Source organism: Scyliorhinus torazame, chromosome 6, assembly GCF_047496885.1.
Source record: "Scyliorhinus torazame isolate Kashiwa2021f chromosome 6, sScyTor2.1, whole genome shotgun sequence".
In the NCBI taxonomy this organism is placed as follows: domain Eukaryota; kingdom Metazoa; phylum Chordata; class Chondrichthyes; order Carcharhiniformes; family Scyliorhinidae; genus Scyliorhinus; species Scyliorhinus torazame.
The window spans coordinates 222,452,070-222,460,839 of record NC_092712.1 but is presented as its reverse complement, the minus strand read 5'-3'; the positions used below and the strand labels follow the sequence as shown (position 1 = coordinate 222,460,839).

Genomic DNA, 8,770 nt, shown 5'->3' with positions numbered 1-8,770 from the left:
AGAGCCTATAGTTTGCCACTACTTTCTTCGCGGCAAAGCCTTGGCTGGAGTTGACTTGCCAATCAATCACCACCTTTTTCTCCTTAGAATAAATTGTGATAGTTTGAAATTTGACTGTCTTGTCAAATATCCTGCTTTTTCTCCTTAGAATAAATTGTGATAGTTTGAAATTTGACTGTCTTGTCAAATGTCCTGCTTTTTCTCCTTAGAATACATTGTGATAGTTTGAAATTTGACTTGTCTTGTCAAATGTCCTGATGAGTACAAGCCAAAAAGCTTTGACAACATGACTTTTTCCCCCCAGCAATATCTTGTCATCTGGTTACCATCCTCCTGCCAGTGGAAACAGTTTCTCTATACTTATTCTGTCAAAATACCTCACACCCCTGATGTGTTGGGTACTCTGCTACACAGACGAACCAACACGGTTGCGAATGGTACAACTCAGTTTTATTGTTAACATTTATTTACAGTGGTAAACTGGTTACTGAGGTTCGATCATAACTCTAGAATCTGTGGACCTATTCCTAATACTATCTTGTAGTGGCACTCCTCACATGGTGGATGTCTGAGTGGCTTGCTATGAGCTCTGTGCCCTGAGCTGTCTCCTGCTGGAATGCTCAGGAAGTGTCGTGTTCCCTGTTTTGTACTGTGTATGCTCTTGCCTGTGATTGGCTGTGGTGTTGTGTATGTGTTGATTGGTCCGTTGATCTGTCCATCAGTATGTATGTGCTATGATGTTTACCTGAATATCGTGACAACCCCTATTGAACCTCCCCTCCATTTTCTCTGCTCCGAGGACAACAATCCCAGTTTCTGTACTCTCTCCACATAATTCCTCTTTTAATCGGTCCTATTCATGTCAAACTCCATTGCACCCTCTGAGGGCTTGACTTCCTGCTTAAGGTGTGGTGCACAGAATTGGCACAGTACGCCAGGTGTAGGCTAACTCATGAGTTTTAAAGGGCTAGCATAAATGCTGTATTTAGTGTGCAGTCAAATGTAATTGCCAGGGCTGTGACCAGAGCAAATTTGAGGATCAAATCTAACCAAATGGCTCCAGCCCACCCCAAAACATCCATGAAATGTTAAAAGGAAATGATACTTTATAGGATGCAGATTACTTTTATAGTATCCGACTTGGCATCATTAGCTAAATGCATTGAAATGGCAACTAGCCAACAGAATTAAAATTATCAATGTTACGGAGTTTGGATTGTTTAAAGGTTAGCAGTAATAATTTCAAGGGGAAGAACTTCTCAGTTTTCCAAAATGTTGTGTCGAACTAAATGATTCGAAAAAACTGTTTTGCCTTTTGTCACTACACAGCGACCAGAGGCAGAGGAATCTTTCCCCACTAAGTGTCAAAATTCAATTCATTTCTGAGATCGCACAAAAGTAGTTTCATTAAGACCATAAGACATAGGAACAGAATTAGGCCATCGGCCCATTGAGTCTGCTCCGCCATTCAATCATGGCTGATATTTTTCTCATCCCCATAACCCCTGATCCCCTTATTGATCAAAAACCTATCTATCTCTGTCTTAAAGACACTCAGTTTTTCTGATTACTTGGCAGTCACCGAGATTATCATACAAATAGTAATGCATGTCTAGAATTCATGAACAGTGAAAGCTATAATACACTGAGGCATGCATATGTTGGGAGTGTTAGTGCTGGAGATTATATTAGCATAAATCCAGGGCTAATAAATTGTTGAGCCCTAATTTGGCATACTTTAGCAGATATCATTAGTGCCTGAGTCGGCAATTTTTAATTAAAATATATGATTTGCATTTAAGTAGCAAAAATATTTGGGTGGGGGGAAAGGTCAATTGCAAGGTAAAGTGCAGAGAAGCTGCAATTGGAATTCGAATCAAATGCTGAAGGCAACATTGAAAGTAATCATTTTCTGTTTCCAGTACAGAAATGAGAAATACCTATTTTCATTTGACTTACGATCAGCTAACACATGAGAATGTCCAGTTTTGCAATTTATTCACAAGTTTGCAATTTCATTAGGAAACAAAAGCAGAGCCAATTCTAACACACCCATAAAAATGACAAATCAATAACACTTCTGAAGCAGCGAATGAGCCCATAACTGATATGAAAGGACAGACCATCAGCAGTATACAAAAAAGGTAATAAGCAAGGCAGTATGTCACTGAAAGAATAACTATAATGTCATGACTTGGAGTTTGAAAGCGGTCTGAAAGAAGTTGTACAACTTAAAATAACACCTAAAAAGTGAGGTGTAAATGTTACTAGATGGCAACAAGAGAGAATATTTACAGGCTCTGTTATACATCAGTCAAGATAAGAGGCTAGATCAGGAATTTCAGGTCTAAGTAAGAGGATCATATAAGAAAACAAACAAAATTGCAATAGGCATTTCCTGTTTTTGTAAGGAATAATAATCTTTTTATTGTCACAAGTAGGCTTACATTAACACTGCAATGAAGTTACTGTGAAAACCCCGGGTACAGAGGGAGAATGCAGAATGCTCAGTACGGGAATTGAACCCGCTCTGCTGGCCTTGTTCTGCATCACAAACCAGCTGTGTAGCCCACTGAGCTAAACCATCCCCCTGAATTGAGACAATCTACAGAATGCTACAAAAAAAATTATAATTAGATCAATAACAAACATAGATCAATAATCTTCTGGCACTTTGAGATGACACCACTTTCACTTGTTTACTTTTCATTAACATAAGCAAAAAAAGAGAGAACCCTGTGTGCCTAAAATAGAAATTTTACAAAACCATAATCCACTGTAAGTTTCTTCCCCTCAGAAATAATCTAATTTGTGTACTTTTGTGCCACCCAGAGGCTTTGTAAAGTCATAATTGATTTCTAAAATATGGATTAATAATTGGCAAAATGCTATTAATATGCACCAATTATTTTCTTTTACTGTGACATCAACGGATGCCAAATAAAGGTAAATGATTAGAATAATGTCTATTTGCATATTAATTATATAACCTTCCTTTCCCAATAAACAACAGATAATTATCACTTAATTAATCCTACAATGGTTCTGTCATAAGCATTAATCATTCAGCATAGTTGTCATCACTTATTAACAGCAAAGATCACACTGGCTGGCAACATCCACTATAGTAGCCATTGTCAGCAAATAGGACAAAGCTAACTCTAAATTCCACAGTGCAGGTAAATAAAAAAAATATCAGGAGTGATTTGAGAACAATAATCTCAGTTGAAAGGTTCAGATGTCCGTTACCAACCATGAGAGATTTGCTCTAATTTAATGTGGTATCATCTGAACCCCTCCAGTGGGATTTGTCTTGCTTCAAAGGTGTTAGTGACCATGGACTACCATTGGAGTGGTCCAAGATTATGCTTGGCAAAATACAGCAGTGGCTTGCTTCCACAGTGGTTGACTCGGAAACACTCCAGTGCGATTAGCTCCTTGGTAATTATGGGAATAGAATTGGCTGCTCTCTAGTCTCTATTGGCAAACACCTCTCAATAGAGGATGAAATGCAGTTTTGCTTTCCACAAGATCCTTGGAGATCTCCCTCTAGGTCCAGGAAATGTATCTTCCTTTCGAATAATTTCTCTAAAGCTTTGTTTTATTTACACTTTCTCCCATTTTAGTTTCAAGAATATTTCCTAATATTCATATCTTTTATAAACACTGATGTGAAGAACTTGTTACAAATTGCCATGAATTTCTTTTTAATTCCCTTTTTACTGATTATATGATAATTTATTAATAGCACTGCTGATTGGTTCCTTAACATTCTATAGTTATAGCTGAAGGACAGTTGAGCTCAAATAGGCCTAGCTGATAATCATACAACGATTGTAGAGGACGAAAGACGTTTGGTCATGAAAGATCCTAAATTCCCTCCATTTCAGCAGTAATTTAAAAAATTGAGGTTTTAGCCTCCAGTACTCTTCCTGGATGTCTATTTCCTACATTGACCACGCTGTGTGTGAAGAACATTCTCTCGTATCAGTTCTAAAAATTATTTTGTATTAATTTTATCTTGTGATCTTTTGTCTACTCAAATGTATTTTGAAGTATTCAAGGTTCACTTTTTCCATGTCCTTTAATTATCTTACATACCACACGTTAAGATCTTTGCTCAGCCATCTCCGCTCCAGGTTGAAAAGCATACATTTCTCCAGTCTTTTCCTCAAAATTTGGATCTTTGACATTGAAGGTCAGCTTTGCGACTCACCTCTGCATTGCTTCTTGGACTTGAATATGTCGCTTGCATCTTATCAAATCAAAGCAAATGCAGTTCTCAGTGTGCTGTCAAATTGCTTGATCATTTTCTTCTCTAATATTCTATATTTTTAGCTTCATAGAAAAAGCTTGCAAATATAGTGATTTTTGTTACTTGGAGAATATTCCAAAGGTTATCAGTCAATTATGTACTTTTGAAGTACAATCATTGTTGCAATGTTTAAAAATTTTGTTTGACAGTAAGTTCACACAAATAGAAGAAAATAATTATTCATAATGTTTATTGTGTTAATTCTCAACTTCTGGGCTTTTATTTTCTCTACGACTGCTTTCTTACCAAAATAATTTCTTGTTTGCTATTATGTTTATCCTCTGCAGCCTTAAAAAAAAAAATTAGATCCTTCCATTCTTCTTTGATCAACCTTGTAACATATTTCGGCAGTTCCTTTTATTTACCTCAGTGACTAAATTCTCCTTTCCCTCTGTAGTATTCATGGATTTGTTTTCGTGAATCCATTTTGGTCACATTATTTTGTCACAAGCTTGTTATTTCAGGAATAAGGAGGGGACCCGCATCCCCCAAAGACTTCTTATAAAACTGGAGGCAATGGTGAGTGCCTGGGTAGGTGGTGGGCATAGCACCTGCTGCATTTAATTTTCCCTCCTGCTCCAATGGGGAAACGTTAAATCCAGCCCATGGTGTTGTGAAACCTCCACCAACCTGTTTGCCTGTCATTCTCTTATTTTTAGCCCTTTTTTAATGCGATATCACTGAATCCAGGGTTTAGGTGTTTGATTTCCAGATCAGGTCGACATGTTGTGTTGGTCAGTCACTCTGTAGGTGGTCTTTGCTAGGTGCTTTGTAAAGTACCCCAGGTGTGAACTTGTATTCAAGAAGAAATTTAAGTGGGAGAATCCGTTTAAGAACGTTGTGCACTGCTGGCCAGAGGGAACAGAGGAGCTCCTACGTGATTGCTTGGAGTCAGTGGACTGGCCCATATTTAAGAACTCAGTGCCCAACCGAAACGGGTATGCCACCACTGTCATAGACTTGATCAACAAATGTGTAGACAACTGCATGCCAAATAAAGTATTACGTACGTTCCCCAGCTGGAATCCATGGCTTGATTGGGAGATTGACGCCCTACTGAAGGCCAAGTCTGAGGCGTTTAAGTCGGGTGACCCTGACCTATACAAGAAATCCAGGTACGCCATCTGCAAAGTCATCAGCAATGCCAAGAGACAAACTAGAGTCACAGACTAGCGCTACAGACAGTCGTTGATTGTGGAAAGGCTTAAACAACATAACGAGCTATAAAGTGAAGCCGAACAGAATCTCCGGCAGCAGCACATCCCTCCCTGATGAACTCCGTGCATTCTATGCTCGGTTCGAGCAGGAAGCCATCAAACCGCTGTTGACTGCCCAGCAGCCCCGGACATGCCTACACCCACCGTTACAGTTTCTGAAGTCAGATCGGCCTTCTTGACCGTGAACCCTCGGAAGGCGAGGGCCCGGATGGGGACCCTGGTCATGCACTCAGATTCTGGGCGGACCAGCCGGCAGATTTGTTCATGGACATCGTCAACTTCTCCCTTCTCCGTTCTGAGGTTCCTACCTGCTTCAAGAAGACCACCATCATACTAGTGCCAAAGAGGAACCACACAACACGCCTCAATGACTATCGTCCGGTGGCCTTGACATCGATCAAAATGAAGTGCTTCGAGAGGTTGATCATGAGGCATAACAACTCCATGCTCCCAGAATTCCTAAATCCACTGCAATTTGCATACCACCACAACCTGTCCACAGCAGTCACCATCTCCCTGGCTCTACACTCCTCCCTGGAGCATTTCAACAACAATAACTCCTACATCAGACTCCTATTGACTGCAGCTCCGCCTTCAACATCCTAATCCCTGCCAAGCTCATATCAAAGCTCCAAACCTAGTACGTGGCTCTTCACTCTGCAACTGGATCCTTGACTTTCTGACCCACAGACCACAATAGTCCTCAATCCTGGGTCCCGGCAAGGACTGAGCCCCCTACTGTACTCCCTATACACCCACGACTGCATGGCAAAATTTGGCTCCAACTCCATTTACAAGTTTGCTGACGACATGATCGTAGTGGGTCCGATCTTGAACAACGATGAGTCAGATTACAGGAGGGAGATAGAGAACCTAGTGGAGTGGTGTAATGACAACACTCTATCCCCCAATGCCAGCAAAACTAAAGAGCCAGCCATTGACTTCAGGAAGCAAAGTACTGTACACACCTCTGTCTGCATCAACGGGGCCGAGGTGGAGATGGTTGACAGCTACAAATTCCTAGGTGCGCACATCACCAAAAATGTATCCTTGTCCACCCACATTGACACTACAACCCAAGAAAGCACATAAGCACCTATACTTTCTCAGGAAGGAAATTCTACATTGACTCTTACCAACTTTTCAGGTGCACCACAGAAAGCATCCTATCTGACTGCATCACAGCCTGGTATGGCAACTGCTCGACCCAAGGCCGGAAGAAGCTACAGAGTCGTGAACACCGCCCAGTCCATCTCATGAACCCACCTCCCATCCATTGACTCTGTCTATACCTCCCGCTGCCTTGGGAAAGTGGGCAGCATAATCAAAGACCCCACCCACCCGGCTTACTCACTCTTCCAACTTCTTCCATCAGGCAGGAGATACAACACACACAAACAGCTTCTTCCCCACTGTTACCAGACTCTTAAATAACCTTCTTATGGACTGATCTGATCTCTTCACACATCTTCTCCACCGAGTAGTACTACACTTCTGTATGCTTCACCCGATGCCTGTGTCTATATATTTACATTGTGTATTTTATGATTGCCCTATTATGTATTTTCTTTTCATGTGCGGAATGATCTGTTTGAGCTGCATGCAGAAAAATACTTTTCACTGTACCTTGGTACACGTGACAATAATCCAATCCAATCCAATTGCTTTGTATTTGAGAGTCCAAATCTTCTCTTTGGATTGGGGGAGCCCGACCTGCACTTTTGCAGATTGTAAAATGCACAACTGACCCATTTGTGACTGCACATGCCATTTTTGTAATTCTACGCTGGGGTCAGGTTCATAGTCCCATTTTGTGAACATTGTTAGGGTGTGGGAGGAGTGTAGGTGCAGACGCAGGCCATTTAGAAGGCCCAGCTCCCAACATTACTTAATCCAAACTCTTCACCCATTCCACCCATGTCCCCTCCGATTTATCCATGGCCCACCAAAGCAAAGGTGAACTAACTGAAGGGGAACTAGAGAGTAGGGCCGGTGAGTAGGCAGGGTGTGGTTGCTGATCAAAGAGGGTCTGGTGGATTGAAGTGCATTTGTTTCAATATGAGAAGTGTAACAGGTAAGGCAGATGAACTTAGAGCTTGGATTAGTACTTGGAACTATGATGTTGTTGCCATTACAGAGACTTGGTTAAGGGAAGGACAGGACTGGCAGCTTAACGTTCCAGGATACAGATGTATAGAGAGGAATGTAAAAGGGGTGGCGGAGTTGCCTACTAGTTAAGGAGAATATCACAGCTGTACTGTGGGAGCAAATATCCCAGCTGTACTGTGGGAGGACATCTCGGAGGGCTCATACAGCGAGGCAATATGGGTAGAAGTCAGGAATAGGAAAGGTGTAGTCACAATGTTGGGGGTTTACTATAGACCTCCCAACAGCCAGCAGGAGATAGAGGAACAGATATTTAGGCAGATTTTGGCAAGGTGTAAAAGTAACGAGGTTGTTGTGATGGGTGGTTTTAACTTCCTTTATATTGACTGGGACTTACTTAGTGCTAGGGGCGTGGATGGGGCAGAGTCTGTAAAGAAGCATCCAGGAGGGCGTCTTAAAACAGAATGGGAAGGAGTTGTACTCAACCTCGTATTGGGAGCCTGGAACTTGCAGCCGGAGGAGGTAGTGGAAGCAGATACGATAGTGACTTTTAAGGGGCATCTTGACAAATACATGATTAGGATGGGAATGGAGGGATATGGTCCCCGGAAGGGTAGGGTTTTTTTCTTCAGATGGGCAGCATTGTTGGTGCAGGCTTGTAGAGCCAAAGGGCCTGTTCCTGTGCTGTAATAGTCTTTGTTCTCTATGCCCTCCCATGTATCTTCCTTGATCACACACCCAGTATGCACTGTGTACATTCCTCAGAAGCCACGAAACAGCAATGGATATGATTTTTAAAATCATTGGAAACACAGTAAAACTTGACAGTTAACCTAAGAAAACCCTGACCCTGAATGTAAACACACTATCTTGGACAAACACCCCCCCCCCCCGCCCCAAAGAACTTAAACCTTTCGCGCCAATTCGGTTTGTAAATAGACATAAGCCGCACAGTCACATTGTGCTATTATAGGCTCTGAACAGTTTCAATAGTTCTAAGACTAGTGCTGAGCTGAAGCTTTTTAGATACAGCCAGGCATTCATATTAGAGCAACTGTCGTAACAAAAGCTCCATTGATGGACCAGATATCCATTTCTATTTCAAAGCAGAGGCAATCAGTGGAGGGGGAGC

General features: G+C 41.6%; 1 protein-coding gene across 3 annotated transcripts in view; it reads left to right on the top strand.

Annotated features, from left to right (window-relative positions):
* pde11al (phosphodiesterase 11a, like) overlaps positions 1–8,770 on the top strand; it is a 476,822-nt gene that overhangs the window by 2,090 nt on the left and 465,962 nt on the right. The gene's annotated exons all lie outside the window — the stretch shown is intronic.